The sequence below is a fragment of the Dicentrarchus labrax genome, unplaced genomic scaffold (genome assembly GCF_905237075.1).
Source record: "Dicentrarchus labrax unplaced genomic scaffold, dlabrax2021, whole genome shotgun sequence".
NCBI classification, from domain to species: Eukaryota; Metazoa; Chordata; class Actinopteri; family Moronidae; genus Dicentrarchus; species Dicentrarchus labrax.
The window spans coordinates 16,970,303-16,997,876 of NW_026136710.1; the positions used below are offsets into that span (position 1 = coordinate 16,970,303).

Consider the following 27,574-nt stretch of genomic DNA (forward strand, 5'->3'; position numbering starts at 1 on the left):
CCTGCCTTCACTAGTTCAACGGAAGTAGTGCTCAAAGTGCAGCCTGTTATAAATATGGCGATGATCAGATTTTTATTTATTTACTTTAAATTGATTGGCTGTGTGCTTCTTCAGTTGCTGCTGTGACTTTATGGATGCTGGTTCACCCCTTATCTAGACTGTATTTCAAGATAGACTAAGATAGCTATTCATCTGAACAACTAAATGGGGTGAGGATGGGACTAATAATATACTGTACTGTATTTGGCTCAAGTTTTTACGTATTGAAGTTTTTGCCACTTTAGTTTACCTGATTCTCATCTCACCTTTCCCTGCTCCCACTTATCATCTTTGTGCTTTGATCTCTTTGTTCTCTTTTAGGTGTTAGGATCATTACCTCACCTTAATATTCTCTTTTATCTTATTAAAGACAGAGGTGAAATATACAAACATAACTGCACTTTTACAAAAGAAAATCATTAATTTAAGACTTCCTCTCTTCCATTAGACTCATGCTGTGCTGCGATGCATGTAATTAATATAGCTTCTTAGTATTTTCCACCTCTCACTTGGTTGGTAAATGTATTCTGTGAATAAACTTGCAGGTCAACCCGTTGTCAGCAGGTTGACCTGCAACCCCCCACCACCACTGTGCCCATAGTAAAAGTAGTAGTAATAGTCTGTCCATGCTCTTTTAGCCTTCATCTTCTTAACCTGATCCTCTTGCTTGCTAATAATAGCCCTGGCTTTAACAGAACAGACAGGGAAACAGAGCAGAAAGGGAGAATTGGGGGACTGTTGGCTGGATTCACATTGGATTTTGTACAGTGTGCAGTTCAGTGGCTCCTAGGACTCTTTTCAGCTCATTGATTTATAGTAGTAACTCCGCTAGGGTAACCTTTAATTTTCCGTCTTTATTTTTAGCTTGTTTGTGCAAGTTTATGTTTTATACTGCAAAGTTTGCTCATCCTTTGGCTGTCCTAGATTTTGGGACTAAAAGTTAAACATGTATATGTTGGAGAAAGAAATGATATTGCAGTTTCAGTGTGGAAGCTTTCTGTCAGACCTAAATAAAGGTATATAAAGCCGTGCGAGACCAATGCTTTATTGTGTAAGATATTGAATGCATGTATGGAAGAAACTAATAAGAGATGATGTGCATTGGTCAAGTTATAGGAAAATGAAGAATACAATTTGACCTTCCTAAAAGCTATGTTGTTGCTGTAGTGACAGACACAGAGAAAACGCATAAATGCAATCCCAGCTTTTGGCTGTGAATCCCCCCTTTTGCTGTAATCCTTTATCCCTGCAAAGAAATCACAATGCTGTGTAGACATCTGTTTGTAAAGTGCATTATGTATGGCCAGTAGACATGGCAAACTGCCACATCTGTCACTGTTAGTGAGCAAGCTTGATAAGAGAAACGGTAGGATACAGCAATTTAGAAAATCCTCTAATTAGTATTTAGTTTCAGTACTTTGACACAAGACACATTAACAGTTTTTGTTGGCATTGCAAATGAAGGGCCCTCCAGGTTGTCTGGTGTAACGTTAGTTTGTCTAAGACACAAAAAGCGAACCAGAGGAAGCTGCAAGCAAAACGCGCTGTTCACTCTTAAATAAATCACAGCAAAGTCATTGTGCGGTGGTTAATTGATGAACTGATTTATTATTTTTTTTACTATATCCCCTGAATCAGGATGTAGAGCCTTGATTTTAAGGATTCACCAGGATTTGCCCACTGAAGTGAAAATTCCCCCATGCTGCAATGCTGTAGTGTTGAGACGGACTATTAAACAGTAATGATGAGTATGGAGTTTGGATATTTGTGGCTACATAACTGGGGTGATCTGTTGTTATTGGGGTGTTGAAAAGACACATGCTGAGTGTGTAATTATCTCTGAGAGTCCTCCCTCCCTGATCACATTCACATCTCATCTATTTAAATCTCTATCTCTGTAGTAGCTACTATATATTTAGCTCCCTCTCTTATAGTCTTATTTCTTTCTTTCTTGCATAATCATTTTAGCCTGGTCTGCTAATACTGTCAAACTCCCTATCTGGAACTGCACAGAGGCCTGTGGGATTTATTTTTGCTGATTTGTTTGGTTTTGTTTTAGGATTTCTTTAGGGTTTTTTTGGGCTTTTTTTTGTTTAGTGTTATTATTGGTGTGTTCAAAGCGGGTGTGAAATCTTGTTGTGTCATCTGGAGAGTTGGAGAACTGCTGAATTGGAAAAGTACAGCTGGTGTCAAGGTCTGGTAGAAGGAGAAAACGAGAGAAAAATGTGTGCGTGTGTGGGTGGGGGTGGGGGGGAACTAAGGCAAAGAGACAAAAAGAGCAAGGGAGACTGAGACAAGGAGAGAGGCATATAGAGAAGGAACAAACAAGGAGAACGAGAGCGTCTAAAAGGTGATGTTTGACATGATAGCATGTTCTGCAATGTTTCTGCACGGCAGCATCAGCAAATCTCTCCCACTTTCAACTTTTTCTCGCTCTCTCTCTCGCTCCTCCAGCCAGGCAGACAGGCAGACAGGCAGACAGGCTTCCTGAAAATAAATAAATAGCCTTTCAGCCACTGATGCCTCTAGAGGAACTGAGATGGGCTGCCTTGACTATACATAAAAACGGCAACAAAACAGAAAACAAGCAAAAATCTCTAACTGCGGTAGTATATTAGGCCATATTCATCTGTGGTAGAAGATATAAGGACACATGATATCTGAAAACAACTTTTACTGAAAACCCCACTTAATGAAGCTAGGAGACATAATAGTACTGTAATAAATGTTCACATAGCCTGATATTTGTGTTTTTTACAAAGTGAACAAGTGAATCCTGGCCCAAACAGAATTACTAAGCAACTGATTACTGTGATTATAACAGGATTCACATGATACGCCCATGTGTTTTCCTCTAATCTATATTAAGGAAAACTGTTTATACCCTTTCTGGCTTTTAATGCTCTCGTGTAGTTAATGTGCTGGGATGAGTTGTCTGCCAGCGTGCTGATCATCACTTTTAAGCCCAGAGTACATAATCGTTTTCTTGTTGGCACTCAACCGAAACCTTTAGAGGGCCAGGGAAACCATTTTTCCTTCTAAATAAATTCAATAAAATGTGTCAATCACAAATGATTAAACGGTGAAAACTGTTTCTTGTGACACAATCACAAGTTCCACCTGTAACATGAGGGTTTTAGTCAGTTACGGAGATATCATTGTGTTGGTGCTTAAGCCAAAAAAAAAAACCTACCTAACAACTTAACAACTGCTATATATTTATGTTTGTGTTGGTTTATAGTCATTTTCCAGGGAAATATAATATTACAGCCATAATACCTGACTTACTGTTCCCTTTGCCAGTTAAGCTGGACTCTAAAGGTTACAATATGTTTAATATGGCAATGCCTGGAGAAGTAAAAGCTGACTCACTGGTATTGATCAACAACCCTCTAAGCCCCCCACAGATATATTACTGTCACTTTGAGGTAATGTTGTATAAAACAAATACATTTGCAGTGAATTCTGCACATTGACCCACTGCTTGAATAGCTGCCTTACAGTCTGAATATGTTATCTCTGGGGCTCTGTAAGCTCTGGGGAAAAAAAACCCCTATGTACTCTCTCTCTCTCATGCTTGTTCTCCATGGTGCTTTTTAAGCCATTAACTTATTGTTAAGTTAAGTTACCAAGAGTGAGATACTCTTTTTCTGACATTATCCTATACAAATGTAATTCTGCGTTAGTATGAAGACTCAATAACACTCATTTCAATGTGTTATTATATTTTATTCTTTGCTTTCGAAGCTCAACAGTCCAATTTTAGCCCCCAACCTAGTTTATTCTGTTGTACCTATTGTATTCTCTTCTATTCTCCAGTATTGGAGGTTTTTGGAGCTTTTATATTCGACACTAGACCACTTCATCAGGAGCATAACGTGGCTGTGGTAACAGCCGTTTTACAGCACAGCAGATTTAGCTGATGTGCGTGGCACGCTAAGTTACCGTGAAGTAGAGCTAGTGTGGTTTTGTGCGTGTACGTACGAGTGTGTGTAGTAGACAGTGTGAGAAGCGTGTAATAGGCTCACCTGTCCCTGGCTGCAGACTGATGGGCAGGTGGAGAGAATGGAAACCAGATGGAAAGAAGGAGTGATGGAGGAAGGGGAGAAACGAATGCACAGAGCAGATAAGACTGCACTAGACTATGCCTATGGGGGTGCATGTAGTTTAAATTTTGACTTTTCACGTACTGTTTAAATATTGCCTGATACCATAAAAACCATTACAGCATTAATAAAATAAGTGGGATTGAGAGAATTGAAGGAAGAGGCCTGCAGAAGCAGGAAAGGGGAGAACTGAACTCTTGTGATATATTGCAATCGTGTCTCTTACTTCAAAATGCAAGAACCGTAATTTGTACACATCTCTTTACAGTATGATGCCTTTTACATAAGACTGTACATAAAAAAAACAAAATCTATGAAAAGATTTATTAATTTTACAATCCCATGAGGGGGTTAAGATTCAAATAGGATATTGTCCTTTTCAACAACACAAATGCAAATCTCTTTTTCCACTATGTTGAAAAGATGGGGAGAACATGTCAGATGCTATCCTCAGTATCATAGATGAGCTTTCTTTAGGGGTTGTGACCAGTATGCCAGATGTCCAAAAAGGAAAATGAATAGTCATTTTGGCAAATCAACTAACTCTAGGTTGTTTTTGACAGGGTGAAGAGGAGGATCGTGCTGACGTTTCGTCCTGTCCAAGGTAAGTTCTTTTCTGTGGATGTACTGTAGATGTCTTTGCTCCAGCTGAACACACTGCAGCTCGCTTGTTTTTTTTTGTGTTTTTTTTTTCTGCTTTTCAGTTTCTATGTAGTTGAATTTAGACTTTATGCGCCGTTTTTGTTATTTGTGCTGAGTAAGTTTCACAAGCCAAGGGTCCGTGAAACTCATTTCATTTTCTGTATAAATAGACAAACATGTTGCTCTTGTTCTTTTTTTTCTCACCCCTGCTCAACAATATAAGCAAATGAATCTACATCATCTTGTAAATTGTTCAACCATCACGTGAAATTTCCCACATGCCACTTTGAAGATGATTTCAGCGCTGAGCACTCTGTATAAGATCAAATCAACAATGGGAGCCACATGCGTGAAAGCCACAGATATACCATGAACCTGTTTAGCATATGTGAGAACAAGGCAGACTGTATGTCAGATTTAAGCTTTGGGCCTCTTGAATCAGTGCTAAGATTCCCAATTAACAGCTTGAAATTGTTGTGTTTGATTTCAAGAATATGGTTGGAAAATTCAGGATTCAACAAGCGATCCCAGCAGCTGCCCTATTCCCCATGTGGACAACCTCTGGCCTGCCAGTATGGTGGTCCCTGCTTCTCTGTCAGTAGCATGTCTACGGCTGTATCTGGTTGCCGTGGTGACATGCATGTGTCAGCGGTAGGACGTGTGATGTGTCTTTGTGTTTGTGTGTGTGTGTGTGTGTGTGTGTGTGTGTGTGTGTGTGTGTGTGTGTGTGTGTGTGTGTGTGTGTGTGTGTGTGTGTGTGTGTGTGTGTGTGTGTAGGGCGGGCGTTGAAAGGACTCTGTGGAGGCGGATAGAGTTCCTCTGTCCAGAAATGCCAGCCACACACACACACAAAGACACACATACACACACACACACGCGCGTCAGCGGTTGAGATACAGAAACTTTAGAAATATGGGCATACAGACATTACACACCGTCTCACCGGCACCCACAGACACTCAAGTACGCTTACTCGTACAGAAAATACGCAGACGGAGTGGACACACACGTAGACAGATATCCAGATTCCATGCAAGCCACTGCCATGCATTCATACTGACAGCTCAGGACTATAAGGTTACATACAGGGAAGTCCATGCTTGCAGCAATGCTTTGAACACTAATAGTATGTGTACACACTTTTATTAACTCAGAGACCTGAAGCTACAGTTTAATACCACTCCTTGCAGAAACGTCTGCCTCCGATCTTGACAGATTTATTTTTATACATGAACGACCAATGATATTTGCATACAGAATTAGCCAATGCAAATTGTTGCTCATTCAGCAGCTGCACCAGAGAAATTAGGGGTTAAGGGCCTTGCTTAAGGGCAGCTTGACTATAGTCAATAAGGGAGGGGGGAGCATTACTCATTTGCTTCTCTGAGCCAGATCCCCCCAGTGCCAGTCTGGGGATTTGAACGGAGGACACAAGCCTGCAAAAGCTTCAGGCTACTGCTGACAACCAGGTATAATGCAGTTTAATTACACAAGGATTCTGTTTTCACCGTAACTGTAATTGAGTTCGAATTCAAGAATTTATTCTTCCCATTGGGACCTTTGGCTCGCAGCAAGGCATATGTCATGTTGCATAATCACGATAAACAAAGAACTGAGATTCAGACACACAAGACACATGAAATGAATGAGGAGAGAGTCAAGAGACTGAGACTCAGGTGAGTAGAGGGTCTGTCTATCTGTTACAGGTATGGATGCTAATGGCATAGAAGATAAATCATTTCTAAAGTCAGATTACTCCAGTCATGATACATAATCCATTATTCTCACATCTGTTATGAAGGTGTTGCCAGGGTTCGAGCCACGTTGTGTTGATTCTTCTTGCATAGTTCCTGAATTAATATTTTAATGTCTGAAATTTTGACATTTTATTGGTAGATATGGTAATGTATTGTAGATTTTTTTGCATTTCTTGCTATAAATTTAAACATTATGTTTGGTTGCATTAGCCAGTGGTCAGAGGGTAACATAATTGGCACTGGTGTAACCAAATTTTACACAACCTTAAAGCTGAATTTGTTCTCAGTTTCTGTGTGAAGCTTTGTGCGCTGGCAGAAACAAACAAACTGCCAAAGAAGTCTGCATAAAATTCCACTGGAAGCATTTGATTTGATATTTTAAACTTGGCCACAATGCGAAGTGGTTTTGCAGCTCTGAACTCAACACAAACAAAACACCTGATGCAGCCATCTCTACCTGTAGTGTACGTTAGAGGTAGGAGTGACTAACTGAAATGACTAGTCTATACACACAGATTTTACCCCATACTTATCCATGGTGATTCAGAGCCTCTGTGAAGTGGCGTACACGTGAGATGGCCCATGAAGATGACAACCTTTCTTTCAGTTTTCTCTCTCTGACTACTGCAGTCGGGGCTGTCGGCATGCAGGTCGGCAAATGGCTTTGTAGACACCGCAGTGTCATCTACACTCGTACAAGCGCATGAATCTCCTGCCCGTGAGTGTCTGTGTGTGGGGTCGACAGTAATGTGAGACTGTGTGTTTTGATCTCTCAGGGTCGCCTTGTCGCCAAAATCACCTTTACACACACTCGGTCACTCTACCTCACTCTTCCGTTCTCTTTTTTTCCACAGTACACACACACTTTTATTTGAGATCAGATAGACATCGATTTGTTCACAGTGTACCCTGTACTTGTGCCTGATTTATTTTGCAAATGCTGTTTGACAAAAATTGACTTTAAACAATTTTTTTACATGAGTGTGCGTGTGTATGAATGTGTGTTTAGGTAACAGGTGGCGGTTCTGCCCTAACATATTCAATATTACCAGAGAATATCACTCATTATGTCAGTGTATATTTTGGCTCTCTTATGTAATATCTAATGTTCTTCCATTTGTCCCACGGCAGTTCTTGGTAGTTTATTAGCTATCATTGGACACAGGGAGATGTTGCTCAGAGTTTTTCAGTTTTTAACATACAGCTATAATATAAATTATATAATAAAACTATATCATTACTGTAAGAAACTTATATCAGATAGATAGATAGATAGACTTGGATATTTATCTCTGAGTGGTTGTAAAGAAGTTGGATAACAATCTTGTATATCATTACAAAATGATAACGAAATAAATGTTTTTTTATGATTTAATGACAGTTCTAGAGGGATGATCTGAGATACAGTTCTGAGTTTTTCCTTATAAGCTGCCCATCCAAAACGTAGTTTCTTTTTGAATACCATTAGAGCTTTTTGAAAGACAACAACATGTACTGTTCCAGGAACAGGAATGGACATGTTTTCCCCATGATAGTCTGGACTAAGGCAAGGCAAGAGTATGACTATCACTGGTTACCATCTCTGACCTAGCATTGTTGACAATGCAGCGATAAGGCAAGGAATAATACAACACCAGTGTTGTCCTGACAAGGCAGACAAGGCATCATTTTACTCTGTCTTGCATGATTCCAGGCTTTGTTGACAGCCCAGATGTAGCCTGTGCACATTGACAAGGCAATATTAAGATCAGCGCCGGTTGCTATCTCTGTGACCTAGAATTGCTGACAAGGAATAAGCCAAGGAATTGTATTAACCCAGCCATGTCCTGACTGTGCTGGCAAGATGTTATTTTCTATCCCTGTTGCTGCTGTAAAACAGCTCTAAAGACATTGCGGGCTAACGTTACTGAGAGCAGTATGTCTGCTCTGTAAGATACCAGTGCTGACAAGCCAGTATACCGAGGTCTTAAACACTACTGACCGGGGAATAACAAGGCAAGGAATAGAATTAAAGCTGGCTATATCGACTGTACATGTTGACAAGGCACGAGTGAGCGCTGCGCTAGCCTGCCTGGCCTTGTGCCGCTGACAAGACACTGGATGCTCGGTGACAAGCTGCCTGCTATTCCACACCCATGTTAGCATGACTAGGGTCACATTGACATCTGCAGTCTGGGGAAACTTGAGCCTATCTTTCCAGCAAACATTGAGAGCGTGTGTGCATGTGTGTGCCCATTGATGGGGATTAGCAAAGATGTGTGAGCCCGGCTCCCTGGAATGGCCCTGGTTGCTGGTGGAGGTCAGTGCCTGTGCATTGTAATGTGTATGTATGTGTGTGTGTGTGTGTGTGTGTGTGTGTGTGTGTGTGTGTGTGTGTGTGTGTGTTTGCCAGGCAGTGGGGGGTTAGGGCCTGGATGCAATGACAATGGAGAGGAATTTAAATGAGAGAAAAAAGGGGATCAGGGACGTTTGCAAGGAGGATGGAAGAGGCTTTGGCACCATTGTTATTCTTCCTCTTTGTCATTCTGCCTCTCTATCTCTCTATTACAAATCCTTCACTCTCGGTCTCTCTCACTCTTGGCTGCTACATTTCTCACAAGAATCACTTTGCTTCTCTTGATTTTACCCCTATCTCTATTTTCTTCCTATGTGTCCTTCAACCTTGTTAATGTGTCTCTTATTCAGAGGTTTTTTTCTTTTTCCGCCCTTGCCCTCAAGAATCAAGTGCTTGCGACGTTGGGAAGTCCTTATAAAGTTTGTTGTCCCTAATTCTTTTTCAAGTGCTATCGGACAGTACTCAACCAAACACTTGATATTTTTATTATTTTCCTCCATAATACAGCTGCACTGGTGAACACTAACTGTTAATGTATTAGTAAAAATGGCGAGGTAGCTGTTAGTTTAGCTATTAGCTATCAGTTTACTGCCAATGGAATCCATATTGTATTCGACAAGGTATTGCTTTAAAGGAGTCTTTACATTTACAATCTCATTTGTGTAGTTGGAGAGTTACGCACTCAACATCTGGGTCCAGTGACACAGCATCCCGAAGTCTTCTCATCACATTGGGTTGCCAGGTTTGTGCCTGTATGGAGATAAACACCAAAACCTAAAATCACAATTGTTTTTAAATTTCTGTTCTCACATGGGTTTAACAGTCAATATCCATCATAGTACTAAGACATTTCTAATTTGCTGTATTAGTTAGAATGTTTGTTTCGCCCTTTTTACCTCCTCTTTTAATGTCTTTCATTCACTGTCACTTAACTCTGTCTCTCAGTAGTCTGTTTTGTTTTTTCCATCTTCCTGTGACTGTCTCTCTGCATCTCTCATTGTCTCTCTGTCACTCTCCCCGTCTCTTGTGTTATTACCCCAGCAGTCTGTGGTCAAATGTAGTCCAGTTGCTAATATAACCACTTTCAAAACAGGCTCATTGATTTTAATCGTTCTCTCTCTGTGTGCGTGTCTCTGTCTCTCTGTCATACACACACACATGCATACACATGCATACACAGTCTCTCCCCATCCGTTTGTCTGCCCCCCCCCCATCCCTTTGCGGCTCTAATTGCGATCAATTAGGAAACTTCAGAAGGCTGAAATAGGAGCTGTGACAAGGGGCATCCGCTGAGCTGGCAGGGAGAGAGAGAGAGAGAGAGAGAGAGAGAGAGAGAGAGAGAGAGTGAAGTGGAGGAGGAGAGGGAAAACGGTGACATAGGAGTGGTGAGAGTTTGGGAGGGGCAGGAGAACAAGTCCAAGTTGGTGTCAAGAGATGAGCTAATGGTAATGGCGTGATTGATGTGGCCACGGCAGCTGAAAGTCACATCGTTTTTCATGCCAGGTATTGATTCCTGACAACCTCTTGTTAGCTTTGGGGCGCAGTGGATGGGGCATGGCACTAACATCGCCATGGTTAGGGGGTTGTATTCCCATCTGAAATGTATGCAGTTACTCTGCTGAAAGGTGCTTTGAACAAAAGCATCATACTCTTTCTGAGCACTTCAATTCTGAGCATGCCAGCTGGGAAAAGAGACAGGGCTCGCACTGAGTTTAAGACGCAATTGTGTCGTAACATGAGCACAGAAATAATTTTGGTTTCTTATGTTATTTATTTGATGTTTTCTTTTTTTTTAATGTCTGCTCAGTACATCTTTTCTTATTTTCTCCAAGTGCCAGAAATATAATAATACACGCAGCCTCACAGGTCTGTGATGCCTTATATTAAAGAACAACAACTCAATATTAGCTCATTGGCAGCGCAACATTATTATATTGAGCTGGGGACATTTTAGTGACAATTCATTTGTTTTCGTATTGCTACAGAGACTAGACATCAGAGACGCACAGTTTTTATTTTATATATTGATTATGACGTAAAAAAATAGACTGTCTACATGACTGTTCTCTTTTGTTTGTTTCTTTTCTTTTGGCCCCCGCATCCACCTCTCTTTTCTCCCCTTTGGACAAGTAGAATCTGGTTACGACAACCCGTCTTTAACCACGAAAGTAACCTGAATGACCGTCCAGGAAGACACAAACATGGTAATAATAATTGTAATGATAAACAAGCAGTACAAACAAACTGTATGCACTGCACTTCTCTAAAACAAGACTACAAAGTCTGAGAATAAAATACACAAAGATGAAAAAAGAGAAAAAGATCCAAAAAACACAGCACTCTGATTTATGATTTAAGTAAAAATAGCGATGGGGCCCTAAACAGTATTCAGCAGAAATTAGTAAATGTCAAATATAAAAGCACAAACAGCAGCTTTAATTTGATTGTCATTACGCAATGATAGTATTGTGTCTGTTTGCAACGTAAACCCTTCAGAACTAAACTAAAGAGTAAAGACAATGGGGATAAAGGCAGCTGATCAAATAGAGACCTGAGTCTCAACTTTTCCCTTTTCTCATATTCAGTTTATTTACATACGTATTATAGACCGTCCCCATAACACAATCTCCAAGACAGCTTTGCTTGAATAGTCTTTTACAGAAAAACAAGGAACTTCTTCCAGTTAGATTCAAGTATTCCCCCTGAAGGCGAAGATTATAAATAGCATTATTATCCGGAAATTTTCCTTCACAGAGACTAGAGCGTGCTGGTTGCCTTAAGCTTTCTGAGGCAACAGCTGAAGAATGTTTCGACCACAGCGATTCTACAAGATTCATGTTATTTCATGCAGAGCTTGACTTGCAGATAAAAATAAGCTTGTTGTAAATAAATCTAATGGTAATTTTCGGACAGTTCCTGTCAGAGATATGGGGATGTGTTCACGGCCTCTGCTTTGTTAAGTGTTTCTGCTTTTGATACATATACTAGAGGCTGAGAGTCTCTGGTCTCATGTTTGGCTGGCTTTGCCTTGGGGCATACAAACCCTTTTATCTTGTCACCCTAATGCATGTGTGTACGCATGTGTGTGTAAGACAGAAAGAGAGATCGGGCGGGGGGGGAGAGAGTTAGGAAGAGAGGGAGATGCAAGGATCAATACTAAGCCGTCAGGAGGTCTGCTACTCCCAGAGAGAGAGGGAACAGGACACCCAGCAGAGAGTGGAGAGGGAGAAAGTAATAGAGAGAGAGACAAAGAGAAAAACGAGTAAAATGGAAGAGAAGAAGGAAGAGACTAAGGAAAAGAAGAGGGAAAGATGGATGGACAGCAGAAAAGTAACAGGAAAGAGAGATGGATGGGGATGGAGATGGGAAGGGAGAGTAGATGTGGCCGGTGATAAATTCACAGATACAAGGGACAGGAAGAACAGAGAGGAAAAGAATAATGCCGATGAAAAACTGTAGAAAATGAGGGTTAGGAAAAGGGCAAGTGCTATGGGGAGAGAGCTGGAAATGGTAGTAATACTAGTTGTAACAGGTGATTTGTAGCAAGATAGAAGGGGCACTTTCATTATAATGTAATATTAAACAAAGTGCACCTAACATGTTGCCCCCTGTGGATGCCAAAATATTACATATGCTATACAAAATAATGCAAACTAACACCAAAAGCAGACTCAAAATTACCATGCTAAAGACAAAATATAATGTAGACATTAAATTATGACCCATGATTGTTTTAGAGCCCCGTATGGAATTTAACAGTGTCTTTAATTGTGTTCACCCCCTGTCTGTCATGGCAGCTACTGCAGCACAGAAGGGGACATTTGTTGCAAATAGTAAGCAAAGCGAACAAGTTTCAAACTTTCCCCAATGTAACATATACCTGAAATGTAGTTACCCCATGTTCATCTTTGATTTTAACCTAATCTCAACCAGTTATTTTGCTTTCCTAAAATTAACAATGGAGCATTTTCAGTTTTTACCACATGGCATTTCCATAGTTGAGAAACTTAACCTTTCCATTATTCTAAAGCATCAAACTACAGCCGGTGTCATTTCTGAATCATGTTGAAGTGTCTTTGGGCAGGACAATAAACCTCTGCAGAGCTCTGCGCTTAAACCCCTTAAATGTTAAATTTATGAGAGAAATCATCCTATAACTGGAAGATCACACATTTGATGCCTGAAATGAGTGTCCATCAAAATGTCAGGTGTCCTGTTAAAGTGTCTTGCAGCCAATCGTTGTGCATCGTGCGGGACAAATGCTTTAGATGTAAATGTCAACCTGTCATGTTTGTATATGCTGTCTCTTGAGTATCTTATACATTAAGAATATATGTGCCGTTCAGTGGATGCTTGCCTCACTATCGTCCATGTGCTTTTACAACAGGGAGACTCAAGTGGCATTTATACCTCAAACTCTGGCAGTGTTAGTGTCCCGCAAGAGCTCCTCCTTAAAGAAGGAACAACAACAAAAAAAACAAAGAGTATTTATAACATTCGTTTTGATGCATAATTTAGTAAACATAAACATCAAATGAGGAGAGAAGCAAAACTATATCCCACAAGATCTAAAAGCTTCGACTTGACACCCATAATGAATATTTAAACCCTGATGACCTTACCCTGCATATGTCTGTAAATGATTTACTGTTCTGCCTTCCACATGTCTATTTTTATACCTTTTGTCTTTTTTTATTCCCATTTCACCTCTTTTTATCTTCTTCTCTTTCTTCTTCTGACACTTTTTTTTTCAATTGCTGGCTTCCCAGTACTTTCAAATCCTTAACCAAGACAGATAGCAGTGAGTGGTGAGCCTGATAGCTGCAGAAGAAAGTGCAGAAAGTATAACTAAAAGAAAGAAAAAAAAAAATCATCTTATCATCTGTGACTTATCTGTGAATATCATCAGCTGTAATTATCTCTCCGCAGTGTATTTCAACCCCTGATGATTAACTTTCTTAATGGGCTCTGGGAATAGTATTATTTAATGTAGGGGAATAAGATGGGGAATAATACCCCATTATTATTAAATGTATTCGAGATGAAGAATTTCAATTGTGAGTTTCGTTATACTTGGGCCAATAATGACCCAGGTTCCTTAATGAAAGAAATGACTCTGAGGCATAACACAGTTTTTCACAATGAAGCAAAAGGATGTAATGAAATGTCTCTTCCCCACTAATGCTTTATCTGGTTTATAGCATGACAGGAAAAGGACGATTTTACGCTTGAATGTAAAATTTCTCTAAATGATTTTCTGGTGTTAATCAGAAGGTCCTCATAATTAATAATGCAGGAGAATAAAGTCAGAAATAAACAGTATAAATGCTACGTTATTCTCAATGTTGTATATTTAGAATGCAGTGCGGTTATTAAATTGTTCTCTATTGATAGTCTTTGTTTAAACACATACTGTAAATGATGCTGGTGTTAATGCAGATCCTGCCAATATGATATCTGTTAAACAGTTCTGAGTGGATCAAGTATAGAGTATAGGTGACACATGACACTGCATGGGGCTATATGAAAATTTCATGTCACGATTATCTTGGCCAAAATAATTGCGATACAACATATTATCACAATAATCATGAAAATGTACCTTTAAAATGGCACAATACAAAACATATTGGAATCACTTTACCTTACCTTTAAAAAACACATTTATTTATTGCATCACAAATGGCATCTCATCTCCCTGTTGAATCTATACTATTTCCACACATCCAGTTTAATTTAGCGATAATATCGTATATAATCCCATCTCGACATGACATGAGGACACTTTTTTACATTAAGTTTACTGCACTGGGTATCAAACCCACATTGGGTTAATAAAGCATATCCAGTCATATTTGGAATCTAGTTTTTTTATTCTTTGATCAGATAGTTCCCAATTTAAATAAGAAATTTGCCAGTTTTTGGTTTATTTTATTTAGTACAAGTTCTTGTTCAGTTACTTGTGTATACACAACATTTAAGAACTTTGGATTATTTTCTTAAATAAAAAAGCATGTTTATATTTCTGAACATAAGCTATTAATTACAGTATCATTTTGGTATCTGTACTATAACTAGCTATCACATTGCCAATACCCAGGTATATATAAAGAAATCACCAATACCTAGAAGAGCAAATCGTAGACCTCTGCCAAGCCGATAGTCCAGTGTCCTTTGTTACGCAAATCTGCAAACACAACAACGGTACACTGCTCCCAAATTTAATGGGTCCTTCTTTTGCCCACGCTACACCCTTCCACCAAGTTTCATGAACATTGGGCCAGTAGTTTTTTTTCTCTAATCCTTCTGACAGACAAACCGCTCTGAAAACATAGATTACAACAAAAGATTAACACAAAATTGACATGAAACAAAAAACTGTTAATGTGCTTAATTCTGAAATACACCACAACCAAATAAAAGAAAAACAAATTTTTGGCCTTGTCAGAAATGACCTTCTGGCACTAAACTGCAACAAGCCTAACTGGTACCTAGCAGTATGCCTGTTACAGGTTAGGTTGTCTAATATTAGACACATTCAGTGATGAAGACCAACAGCCTCATTTATAACAGAATATGTCTTTGCAACCTGCATCTCTCCGCCTGTCTCAAGGTTAGGGCTCGCAAGGGAGGAGAGGGATCAGGTTACACTAATGCATCATGGCTTCTGGAGGACACACATGCACACGCCTCGTCACCCACTGTCTCACCCCATCTCTCTTTCTCTTTCTCTAACACACACCCTTGTGAGCTGATACCCTTGTACGAGTCTAAAGCACCACCTTGGCCTTGTGTGATTGTGCCCTTGCAACCTGCGAGCAGTCTGCTGTCTGTCTCTGGGAAAATCACTTGTCTCCAAAAATAAACTGAAACCATGTACAATCGCTAAAGGCCTGGCTGAGGTTAAACAGTGGCAGAGCAGTAAATTTCAATTTAAGCTCTGTGGTATGAGATATCGAATGTGACTAAATAGATTGGTGACAGAAAAGTAAATTTTGGGAATTTGATATTACAGAATATTTAGTGATATTAGGAGCATTGTATGTAGTTATTTTAACCTTTGTCTAACATTTCTGTTGACTTTGAGTGCAAAACACCTTACACCATCAGAAATTCATCTGTATACCTTTAATCCTGCGTTTCCCAATTATGATAGTGCTGACACTAGCAACTATTTTCATTATTGATGAATCTCTCAACGATTTCTGTTTTGTCTACAATTGTGAAAAATACCCATTAAAATTTACATTATACTTAGACCCCAATAAGCCAAAACCAAAGATAAAACAGAGAAAAGCCGGAAATTTGAGAAATGTGTATGTGTGTGTGTATATATATATATATATGTCATTTTGCTTGAAATATGGTTTGACTGATTAATTGATTATTAAAATAGTTGGAAATTAATTTCTGACTGCTTATTTCAGCAGTATTGGTGATTGTTTAACCACTGCAGTGTGAAGGATTGGCGGACAAACTACCGAAAACGTTACAATTGATTCCCATTATTGTTGGAATAGGTCGTCATATAATTGTATTTTACTTTAACAATTTGAAATAATGAACAAAGGATGATCATCACTCACAAGTCAATCACCAATTAATGTGGACAAGATGAGAATGAGAGGCGCTGATATGTCATAATTGAGACCCGAATTCGGCTATGATTGCATTCACTCCCTCTAGCCTCGTTTTCCAGTGCGTGTCACAACGTGCAGAGATTGCAGTTGCTCATCAGGTCATACAAATTGTCACCAGTACCCGTTTGCCATTCTGCTTACACCCAGTAGAAGCCTGAATGTCCATCTGTGCATCCATCATCCATCCATTCCACTGTCTATCCATTAGCACCAGTCAATGAACACCACTGTTGATTCAGTATCTTTGTTTTTTTGTTGCTTCGACTAAACAAGAAATAGGAAGACATAATTTTTTGATTGATTATTCAGAAAAATAAGTGACAGATTTATCAGGTCCATTATCCATGTACTCAATATACTGGAGCAGGAGGTGAAAAGGCAAAGAAGCACTGTCTGTAGTCCATATCGTGGGGCTAACACACATACAAACACTTTCACACTCCCATTCAGCAGATAAAAACCTATGGACATTCACACTGACAGAGATAAAGGCCTCCCTGTACAGATTAGATGCACTTCCATGGGGCCCTGCAAGAGGCTACAGATTGAAATTTCCTTCGGAAGACCAGCCATTGACCTCTAATATTAAGGAAACACCAGAGTGCTAAGAGGTCATTTTCTCTCTGAATGACATTCTCTCCTTTACAAACAGGCACAGACATGCACACATATACACACTCTCTCCTCGGTGTAGTGAGAGGGCCTTATTGTGCGAGCCAGAGGAAATGCAGACACAGCAGAGGACAGGCCATCCATTGATCCGAGTATAGACTCCTCTCCTTCTCAGCCTCTCCTCTCCTTTCTCTCTCGCTGCTATCTCACACTGTCTTTGCCTTTTTTTTTTCTAGCTCAACCCCTCGCTCTCTCTGCTCTTTGTGTGCTCTTCTTCACTCCATTCTCCTACATATAGTTTTTGTCTCCCTGTGATCTACCACCCCCTCTTTCTCTATATTATCACTTTCTCTTTCTAGACCATTTCTGTTACTTCTCTCTCTCACTCTCTGCCTGCCTGTATCTGGTAACCATGCTTTCACCCACTCTCCTGTCTGCGTCTCTGGTACCACATCTCTCCTTGTTATCTCTATCTGCCAAACATCATCCATCCATCCTCTTCCTCTTCGCTCTTCCCTTTACTTCACTTCAGCTTCCCGTCCTTTTTTTTTCCTCTTCCCATTCTCTCTGTCCCCCACTTTGGGAGCAGAAATTCAGTTAAAAACAGAAAAACTAAAAGAAGTAGAAGATGGGAAGAAGAAACAAATAGCAATGAAGGAAGGATGAAAAGTGGGAAACGAAGAAGCAAGGAAAAAGGGCTGAAAAGATGACAGGAGGGAACATTGAACGAAAATAAGGAGGTGGGAAAGAAAAAAGAAACTAAAGACGGGATAACAAGTGGAAGGATGCCAGAAAATGTAGGAGAGCCACAAAGGAAGTGAAGGAGGAAGGAAACGAGGACAGAGAGCAGCGACAGCAGGTAGTTTTGTATGTTAAAAGCTATTGGAGCTGTGCCAGTAAAAACAGGCGCAGAGCTGAACAGGAGGAAGTGATTTAGTGAACTCACACACACACACTCACTCACCTACTCACTCACTCACACACAGCGCACCTTCAGCGATGGCCAAAGTAACCCTCCTGTGACTGGTAATCCTCAGAACTCTCCTCCTTTTGTACTTCCCTCCTCATCTCACTCGCTCCTTGGCCTCCTCTCCTTCCTTCCCTCCCTCGCTGCTTCAGCAATTCCCTCTTCACCTCCCTCCTTCACCTTCTCCCTCCCTTCATTTTTTTTCTCTGACAGTTTCTTGTCTCCCTCCCTCCCTCCCTCCCTCCCTCCCTCCTTCCTCTGTGCCCCGTTCCCTTCCTGCTGGACAGGCTTTTATATGAGCCATGTGGACCTCCCTAATGACCTGTGGACGTGTGTGTGTGTGTGTGTGTGTGTGTGTGTGTGTGTGTGTGTGTGTGTGTGTGTTGTCTGTCTGTGTGTCTGTGTGTGTGTGTTTGAAGTGCTGACACGTGTGTGATGTAGGTGCTGACATGTCTGATCGCGGTGTGGTTTCTCCTACTGAAGTCGTGCTGACGGCCTCTTAGCTTTGAAGAGGTCAGTGAAGAGGGGGTGGGGGGCGGGGGGGACAGGGGAGCAAAAAATTAAAGGAGTGAAAAGGAGAAGAGAGACAGAAGAAAGGAGGGAAGATGAAAGAGGGTAGCTGGGGGAGGGAGGTATAGAGGATCGCAGAGCATGGATAAGTGAAAGGGAGCTACTGTATCAGTAGTTCCTTGTAGCTCTTGTTATCTCATTGGCTGCTCATTATTCCAGTAATGGAGTTTATTACAGTCAAATAACACACACGGTCTGTTTTAAATGTAGAATATAGAAATTGAAGAAAGCAGCGATGCACACAGAAGGGATGGGATGTAGACGAGAGAGGGGAAGGTTAGCGTTTTAATGTAACAGAAGCCGGAAGCCTCGTGAGACACCACAAACATGCAGGTTTGTTTCGGCTGCCATCTTTGCAGTCAGTGTTACTGATCTATAAAAAATCTACGAAAGACTGCATTGGATGGTTTTTGACTAGATTGCAAAAGTCACAGAATGAGTGTCGACTCAAGGATGTGAACTTGAGTAGTAGAGAGAAGAGGCGCCGGCCATTGGTTTGTTATTTTATACCATATGTGTGAGGCATGTTGATTTCCTGGGAGGTTGTTGACATTTGTAAGACTGTCTCTGTGGTCTAATTTATAAAGGGTTTCTCCCATATGTTTATCAATTTACAACATCTGCCTCTTTACTCGATAATTTTCTGTCAAGGGCAACACACTCTGGCGGCATTACGTTACTCTGAATTGCAGTATGGCATGGAAGTAATAAAATGGCATGGAAACACAGTAAAAGCTACAGAATATAAATTGCTTTATCCTTGACTAGACGCAGTGTAGTATGACATAGTAGTAACATATCGAGTATATCTATGTATTGAATCTATGTTATTTTCCTTCTCCACACATCAGATAGAGCTGTTTGTTTGGTGAACGGATCAAGTTTGCGTCCTGAACTTTTTTTTTTCTACTTCCCCCTGTGCGATTGTATTTTTCCAAGGACCCAGCACTCTTTCGGCTGTCTGATGAAGGAAGCTCTGTGTGACTGAAGCACCATAGTATCTCTTTGAAGTGCTATGGTTACATTTGAAAGATGAAAGGAAAGAAAGAAAAAGAGTTCAGTTGTCTACTTTAATAGACAACAAAATGCAATATCGATCAAAGGCACTCACAATGCACACATATTACTGATCAAGGCCAACCAAATGGTATATAACGCTATCTGAAAAGGTCTATATCTGAACTGACGTTATGTGTAAGTGTGTATTCTTACACTTGTTTATCAGTCATTGTGGGAGCTCACCTGCCCTCCGGGGACACGAAAGCTGGTCCCCACAAGGTTAACCATATGCTTAAATTAAGTAGACAACGTATAGTTAACCCATTTAATGCAAATCGTCCATTTGTAACATCAAAGCCTGCCATTCTCCAAGACATTCCATAGTGTTTATCCTTAATGAATGTGGTTCTCGATAATGTCATCCATTGGCAACCATACTTGCTTGAGATCAGAGGCAACAGATTTTGTGTTCCAACCAAGTAAACCTCATGTGTTTGGCGCGTCAGTACATTTAGGGAATTTTTCAAAACAAAAGCCTGTTGAGTGAAGATCCTAGATAATGTGCACAAATCACATTGTGTACTACGACAAATTGCGAGCAAATATCAATTGTGTTTTCTCCCTTTATATTTCGAGGAATAGAGATGATTTTTGTTATTGTAGTATCAGATCCTGGCAATGTGAAGCCCCGCATGGCCCTGTTTCACACAAGTGGTTGTGAGGTCCCAGAAGTCGGTGTAGGAAATGTTTGACAGCGTGGCTAGTTAAGAGTGATTGATGCCCGCAGCCCTCTCAGCTGTTAAGGAGAGATGAGGGGGAACAAGTGATGCAAATCGGATTGGAAGCTGCCTGCTGGCATCTGACTTCAGGAATGGTGATTAAAAACACATTATGACAAAGACAACATCTGGTGGTGCATTCGAAGCATCAGCCGAACAGTAGTGTAGTGCTACATTACCCTGGCAGAACATGCACAGAAGATGAAAGGTGCGCCGCAAAAAAAACTCCAAACTCTATTCCAAACAATGAGAAATGAAAAACAAAACACGTTCAGTATTGAAATCACATTTTCACTTGATGATGCTTTGAGCAGTCTGAAAACAATCAGAAAGTAATTAGTTTCATTATCATGGTATTTGCTGATCTTCTAAAATTGACTTTGAATTCTTCAAATTAACATGACAACCATTGATTTAAAAATACAAGCTGATTATCAGTCTGCAAATGACCCGTGGGCCTGCCGTATCTCCAAACTTTGGAACATTAACTATTTTGGAACTGAGGTAAAGATTCTGTCACCTATCGGTTACATAAAAAGGTAATTAAAAGTGAAACAAACATGGGGATAAATGGGGACAATTTTCTTTGATGGCACACCACAAAAGACAACATCTGTTCTGGCGCTGATACTGTAGGCCTGTTAGCTCGGTGCGGCAGCGTCCTGGCAAAGCATGCATGGATGATTGTGAGGATGAGTTCTACTCTAGATCAGATTACTTTGTTGTCAAGGTCAATCAACTTACAGGATGGATCACAATGTCAGGTCTGACTCTTTTCAACATACATGAAGACAACAAAGTCAACAACAATTGTCATTTTCATTTATTATAAGAGATGTCTGTTACTAAGTGTAATGCAGACTGTTGTTACTCTTATTTTCATCACTTCTTGACCTGAAATGTGTTATCAGATTTTCTTGTATTATAATTTCTGTGAGTCAGGGTTAATCAGCGATTAACAATCTAAAGCTGTCAGATTTGCTATTTCATACGAAAACACACAGTTTTTCAGTTTTCATGGATTTTACAACCTTTAAGATCAAGTAAATGACTTACCATAACTACTGAGGACTACAAAAACAGAAATGTACCGAGATCCGTGGTGTACAAGACTGTACTATTAGTTTATAGCGACACGTCCATGCATGCACATGTATGTCTATGTTTTATGAATGTCCATATTCCTGCGGTCTTCATGTTTAAAGTTCATACTTAAGGTGGTAATGCGGCCAGTATCTGAAGATTTGAGGTAATGAGATATAATTACAAAGATATAGAAAACATAGAGAAAGATGGAGAACATATGTGAACTCTAGCAGTCATAGCTAGTGTAGCTGCCGAGGGGCTCATGAACAAGACACTGAACTTCCGAAATAGTTGTGACATTATTTAAAAATAGTACGTAATTTATTGTACAAAAAAGTAGTTTGAAGGAATGAAGAACTGTCACTCAATAAGAGAAACAAATCTTTCCACCCCACTATTAAACTGACATTTCATTCACAATGTATCTAAGAATTCTGAGAAATACACTGACACTTTTTGTCAGAGCAACTCAAACAAGAGGAGGTAGACAGGAGTGACATTTCTTTCCTTTAAAGCTTGAAATGTTGTGACTTGTCAGCGGGCGACTGTCACTCCCTACTGAGTTAAATTAAAACGTGGTTATTTGAAACCTTATAATCCCCCCCCGAAACGCAACTGCAAAGACAGCGAGAGAAATTCTTCGAAGACACAAACCTTCTCATATTGACTTGACCACAGTGATTCCCACGCTTTGGCCGTTGCGGTGAAGTTGTAAATCTGTAAGCTAGTGTTGGCCATCAGATGTGTTAGTCAGACTATGATGCAAGATTCAGAAACACATCAAACAAACACACGGACATGCAGGGAGCAAATTAAGAATTAATAGTTTAGATTAAATGTTGAAAGAAATCAGCTGTGCTTCAAATTATATGGCTTGTCTAAAATAACCTCCTGTTGATCCCTTATGTGAAACAGGTCTACATACAGGTCTATGTGTGCGTCACTGTTCTAATTGAGTGTGGTGACTCAAATACCACATCATCCATTAAGCCAGCTCACTGCATGAATGGAAGAAAGAAGGGAGGAAAGAAGAAAATAATTTTGCTCCAATGACACTGCCAAAATCATATCGACAGATTGTAGCTTGAGATTTCCAGTGATCTTCCTCACTAGACGAGATTAAATGCAGATGTGGTCTGTCAGAAAAATAACAGACAATAGTTGAGATAAAATGTTTGGGAAGTATAACAAATGAAAAAGTAAAGAAACTAAGTGCGTCTGTGCCATGGGACACACAACCATAGATTAAGTGTTGCACTCGCTGTCATTTCACATTTCTGAGATATTTCTACTTTAGCAGCTTGGGCTCTGTCACATCATTCTGTGTTTGAGTTGATTAAGGCTGAGCAAGTGCTGTGAAGGATAAATGCCTAGAAAAGTATTCATCCTGTCATTGTAAAGTTGTTGAGCTGAGGCTCAACTTTTAATACGATTCTGAACGTCTGAATTATCAATTTTTTTGATTTTTAACAATCATACATACTTAATAGACTTCTTTTTTGATAAATTCAGTGTTTTCTTCTTATTGTTCTATTAGCTTGGTTATTCTAACTGCATGTGTTTCTAATGTCCTGTGTCTCTTACCCTGTGAGATAAAATATCTTAAATAATAATCCAATAAAGAAATAAATAAACACAGAACTGAACGAAATGCTGAGCTATAGGCCAGCTGTATCTTAAAATCCAGAAGGCCTCGCAAAAACCTCCCATAAAGCTTTGGCAATCTTTGGGGGTCTGGATCCGCAGGTTAGGAACCAGCGGCCTGAACCACCGACGGGATTCAGGATACTCCTGGTCTCTGCTGGCAAAGTCCTGCGCTTTGTATGCCCACCATCCAGAACCCTTCCCAGGGAGGGTAAATGTGGCACTTCATCCAATCCAAATAAATAAATAAATAAACAAAAAGCACCACAACGCAATTTGAAGACAATTTAGTGAAATGTGATTTTCCCTATGTTCTGACACTTTATTGACGAGACAATTAATTGATTAATCAAAAACATACTCATATATGGTTTCTTTTTTTTGAGAGAGCTGAAGTTGTTGAAAATTAGGCTCAAAAAGTAAAATAAAGCGTGTAATGAGTATTTCAATCAGCACTGAGATAAAGGGCAGAGGGATATGCAAACATGGGGGGGGGAGAAGAAGAAGAAACAAAAAAGCAATTGCCCAGAGTAGATTGTTTGTCCCGCCAAGTGGAGACGTTTAATTTGTCATGGTCTTATTGAAGTGTAAGCACACACACAAACACAGCGTGGCACGCCCTCACAGCCATAAAAAAAACCAACAACATAATGATATGGATTTGCACAGACGCAGACCCGCACACGCACACACACGCACACACGCACACACACGCACACACACGCACACACATACGCAGAAGTACATACACACCTTTGAGACCTGGCCTGGGTCTCCGTTCTAAATGCTGCAGTTCATCTGTGTGAGCTGTAGTTGAGTTAGTAGCTAATTAGTTTGGCACAGCAGCGTTCTTCCCAGGCCCTGAGTGTGTCTGTGTGTGTGTGTCTGTGTGTGTGGTGTGTGTTGTGGGGTGCAGTGGAGGGGTTAATCCTCGCTACTTGTTGTTCTACACCACTGCCCCCCTCCCCACCAGCCCTTTCAACTTTCTGCTTGTCTTCCCTCCTTTTTTTTTTGGCTTTCCAGTCTGATTCTTTCTGTTCTGTCTTTTTTTTTGTTACCCTTTCTCCAAGTCATCTCTCTTTGTCTTTTACCATGTATGTGTTTTGCCTGCCCATCCCTCCTTTTTGTCCCCCTTTACCTTATATATTTACTCCTCTTTCACTTCCTCTCCAACTCTTTTGTCTGGTCTTCCTCCCTTGCATGCATATTTTATTTCCCACCACCTCTCCCTCTAACTGTCTTATTTTTTCTCTCCATCCATCCATCTCCCTCTCCCCCATTTAATGAAAGCCCCTGGTATTGGACTAATCCAGTAGTGGAGTGTTCTCAGTGTCTCCCTCGCTTTATTTCTCTGTATCTCACCGCTCATCCTTCATCTTTACATTTCTCCCTCACCCTCGACTAATGGCAGTCCCCCGCTATCTTTGTAATCCTGTGTTTCTCTGCCTCCACCTTTTTGTTGCTCTTTCTTTTCCTCTTCCTCTCTGTAGACTAATGAAAGTCTGTGGTGTTGGTCTAATCCCCTGGCTGTGTGCTCACAGCCTCTTTGTTGGTCAAATCTGACTAATGCCCTCCGTCTCACTCCACAGCACAGGAGCCTCTTACCTCAGCCCTCATGGACAGACACACACATACACACACTTTCACACATACAGACGCCTTGGGAAATAATATGAATTTGCTGAAAATGTATGTGTCCATCTCTGGTTTGTTAATGTCTCCTAAAGAGAACTGACAGTGTATGAGTTTGTGCACACACAACAGCAACCCCGTATGACCTACCCCTCTGATTCAGTGTTTCTTTGCACATTGTTGCTTTATACACACACACACACACACACACACACATAGCATCTTGGTGTAGAGGCACTCACCAAAGTATCTGTTTGAATATTAACCCTCAAGAATATTAATATAAACACTTGAAGCAGCATAGTGAAGTAATGTTTTTTAGTACTGTTTTGCATTTTCCATTTATCTGCCATTGCATGATGTATGAGCATGACTTGCAGTGAGCTATGCGTGTGCTTTTATTGGCACAATCCCTGCTTTTGTTATAGCCACCAGTTGTGCTCCCAGTTCTCAGAATGGCATCCCAGTTGAGGACGTTTGGACACACGTTAAGGGTAGACACCGCATCAAGATAAAGCAACACAACTTTTGAAAGGTTTGTTCATATTTTCCTTGAAACGTGCGATATAACCCGCATTGGAATAAATCTTTGCCTGTAACTACATCACTATGTGACTACAAAGAAACTTTGGCAAGAATTACAGGATGCTGCTCTTTAGATAGGGAGAGCAAAACCATCAATGAAAATACCTACCTCTTATTATTTATTTATTTATTTATTTAATCTTTGGAGCTCTATAACAAATGACTTGCATCATCACAGTTCAAGAGCTGTGTAGTGACAAGTATTCAAATAGAACCTCAAGTGCCTGAGGGTAGCATTAAACTAAGTGTGTGGTTCAAGCTAAAAAGCAGCATACTGTTGCTGTAAAGGTGTGCTAAGAATGAAATCAGCTTCCCCTCTGCTTGGAATGGTAACTCCCTTGCCATTTGAACGAAGTCTTGACAAATAAGGCCGGCTTAGCCATGAAGTCTCAGAGAGCAGGGTCACTGTGCATGCGCCATTAATGTTTGTTTAAATTAGACCTTCTGCTTCTCTACAAGTCTCAACAGTAAATCTTTGCATCCGTGAACTGCTGTCAGCATTGATCTGACCTGAACTCACCTACGTTGTAGCAACACTGCACCTAGGCAGCAGACTGACCCGGCCACCTACGCCAGGGCCAGAGCAGATCATTTTCAACCTCACCGTCATCAGTCATAGCCATAACTTCATTCAGGCAGTGCGCAGGATGGCCCTCAAATGACTGCTCCATTATACGGCAGACAGTGACCTCATATAACCCCAGTCATCCTCTGCAATGTTAATGGCTTATATTGACGTCCTGATCCTCTATGTCCCAATAACACACATGCAAATGTTTTAGTCAATGTTCCTTGGTATCGTGGAGTGGTCTGTCAAAAAATATGTGTACATGATAAATACAGAATATGCTGCATTGTGTGTCATATATTGATTTTTTTCTTTCTTTCTACCATCTCCCTGTGCTTGCTGCCGGCAGCCAGGCATCATTGACTTTGGATCATGATGTGGTTGTGTGTGTGTGTCTCGGAGGAGTATATATGTATGTGTGTGTGCTTGAAAGAGGGAATGCACATGGGAGTGTGCGTGCACTTGTGCGGGTGTGTGAATGCCCTCATGTGTGTTTGGTCTTACACAATTCTGACAGTGTTTGTAATATTTTGCAGTCATTAGATTGCCTGTTTATGGAGACTGTGCAATAAATCATGACAAAACATAACCAAACACAAGTGCATGTTTATCAACAAGGGAAAGCTGTTTCAGGCCTTGCACATTTTCAGCTGTGAATGTGACACCAAGGTTAAATTGTTTCAGTCTTGCTGAAACTGCATTGGAAATGAGTTCTAGCGTGTTCTATGGCCACGTGGTCATATACTATAAAATATGTGTATGGAGTTATGTTTGGAGAAGAAAGTAATTGGACTTGTAGAGGAGTAGGCAGACCTACAGTATGGGAGCTCGTAGAGAGCAGCAAAACTTAAACATCTCCTAATCACTTGATACAAAAACCTAGCTACTGGTGTGAACAAATAAATACTGGTCACTAATTCAGGCCAGGTAAAAAAATGCAGGGTACAGGGAATGTCTGTCATAGAATGACTGACATGCAAATTTCATCATAATGTAATTCCACAGCACTAAATCCATCAGTAGAGTCACTTGACTCACAAATTAATTTCAGTCCCTTGCAGTTTTTTTGACCACTATTGTGGGTGACACTCAACACATACTGGAGATGTTTCACAATAAAACCCTGGAAAAGGAGGGTTTATGCTCGTTTTAATCACTTGAATGTTTTTCATTTCAAACATCTGTGAAGTCTGGAAATGTACTCACTGACCAAAGCAAACAGCCATTAAGAAAAATAGCAGTTTTAGTAACATAGGGCCAGTATGGCATTATTATGTTGTTTTTCTGACAGCGTTAGTATAGAGGAATGTACATTGTCCATGAACTGTAATATTAAAATGGTAGCAGATCAGCCTAGGAGGCTTCTTACTATAATATGATAAAATATACTTTGCCTATAAAAACGGAAAAATTATAAATAAAGGTCTGTCTCTAACATTAGTCTATTTCTACCAGGTTTAATTTGCTCACTGGTGGTTTATTCTTTTTGGACCTACATCGGTATTTTGGCAATTTAAAGATGACAATCAGAATCTAATTCTGGAAGTACAATGGGCTCACAAAGAATTTGACCAGGTTAATTAACCCTCACACATTTACAGACCGATAAAGGA

At 40.3% G+C, this 27,574-nt stretch overlaps 1 protein-coding gene across 2 annotated transcripts in view; it reads left to right on the forward strand.

Annotated features, from left to right (window-relative positions):
* cntfr (ciliary neurotrophic factor receptor) overlaps window positions 1-27,574 on the forward strand; it is a 219,090-nt gene that overhangs the window by 35,257 nt on the left and 156,259 nt on the right. For both annotated transcript variants that reach the window (XM_051413080.1, XM_051413078.1), the window contains exon 2: window positions 4,709-4,749. The gene's annotated coding sequence lies outside the window, so the exon portion shown is untranslated. The remainder of the gene's footprint in view (window positions 1-4,708; window positions 4,750-27,574) is intronic.